The following is a 1,872-nucleotide window of genomic DNA, read 5'->3' as shown; positions in this document are numbered from 1 at the left end:
CAGTTGTCATTGTTGTTTGGCGGGCCGGGGCTGGATTCAAACCCAGCAGCTCTGGTGTATGTGGCTGGAGCCTTAGCCACTTGAACTACAGGCACCAAGCCTTCTCTGGTTCTCGTTTCAGCAAAATGCCCTTAAAAGAAACTTCTTATAACCTACATTTTCACTCATACTTTCTTGAATCCACTCCAATCAGACTTTTGTGCCCATGATGCCCAGAAATTCTTGTTCTATCTATCAACAATCATCTCCAGCGGTTAATTCTTGGTCATTCTTTTATTTGGCTGTCAGCAGCACTGACCTCAGTTAACCACTCCTTCCTCCATCGAACACTTTCTTCACTCGGCTTCCAAGACCCCACACTCCTCTAATTTCTGCCCACACATTTCAGTCCAATATTTTGAGTTTTCCTAAGTCCCCAGTTGCAAACATGGACGTATCCCAAAACACAGTTCTTATTCCTCCTCTTTGTCTCTCCTCTCACGCAATACCCATCCCCTTCATGTATTCCCTGGACTTGAAGACCATCTAAGGCTGATAACTCCCAAACCTCTTTCTCTTAAAGGCCCCAACTCATAATACCATGGCACCGGTGATTAGGTTTCAACATATGAATTTGGGGAATGTGCCACAAACACTCAGATCATAGCCAAATAGAAATTTTAATAAGGAGACTGTTTACTAAAGTGTGGACAGGATTCAAGGAAATTAGCAAACAATCTGGGTTTGCTAATTTGGGCAAAACCCAAATTGGGGTTTGGTGAGAGGTGAGAGGAAGTAGTTAAGAGTTCTTTTTTTTACTGTGGGTTTGCTATAGCACTCTGCTGAGGGCAACAAAGTGAGACTCTGCCACACACAAAAAAAAAGAAAAAAAGAAAGATACTGAGCATAATACAAAAAAAATCCCAGGGCCCTATGTTTAGCAAGGCAGTCGGGGTCAGTAGTAAAGTTTAAAGGTGTAAATAGGGGCACCCTGAAGCAGACATGTTCAGACCAGGTTTACTGAAAGGAGTGGGTGACCCACCTGGGCAGCACAAAGGTGGCTTCTATGCCAGAGGGGCAGTTAGAGATCCCTTTTATAAGTGGCTATAGGGGGTGGGTAAATTTCACACCTTGCTGGGAAGGTTAGGGGCCTTTGTCTGAGGATCTTCTGGGGGTGGGGCTAACCAGATCCTTTGTGTTTTGTCTTAGGAGGGGAAAAGGAGAGGAGGAAAGGGTTCTGCATGGCTGCATTAGGCCCCACAGTGAAAGTCATTACTACTCCAGAAGGCGCAAGAAGCAGAGGTAATAACCCAAACACACACACACACAGCAGGAGATGTATTCTTCAGGGAACAAATTCAGCCAGCCTGTGACAACCACCAGGAAGGAAGAAGGAGAGAACACGTATTCACGGCTCGGCACCTGTGGCTCAAGCAGTAAGGAGTCAGCCATATACACCTGAGCTGGAGGGTTCGAATCTAGCCTGGGCCTGCCAAACAATAATGACAGCTGCAACCAAAAAATAGCTGGGCACTGTGGCGGGCGCCTATAGTCCCAGCTACTTGAGAGGCAGAGGCAGGAGAATCACTTGAGCCCAGGAGTTGGAGGTTGCTGTGATCTATGATGCCATGGCACTCCACCCAGGGTGACAGCTTGAGGCTCTGTCTCAAAAAACAGAAAAAAAGAAGAACATGTCTACATACGCCTGCCTTCTCATCTCCTGATCACCAGCCTGGCTGAACCCCAAGCCAGAAGAGCACAGCTCAGTGATACAGCTCATTAAGGTCAGATTCCGGCTCGGCACCTATAGCTCAACCGGCTAAGGCGCCAGCCACGTACACCTAAGGTGGCGGGTTCGAATCCCCAGCCCGGACCCGCCAAACAACAATGACG

The sequence above is a fragment of the Otolemur garnettii genome, unplaced genomic scaffold (assembly GCF_000181295.1).
Source record: "Otolemur garnettii isolate 467f Iridium unplaced genomic scaffold, OtoGar3 scaffold00166, whole genome shotgun sequence".
NCBI lineage: Eukaryota > Metazoa > Chordata > Mammalia > Primates > Galagidae > Otolemur > Otolemur garnettii.
This window is presented reverse-complemented; position numbering follows the sequence as displayed.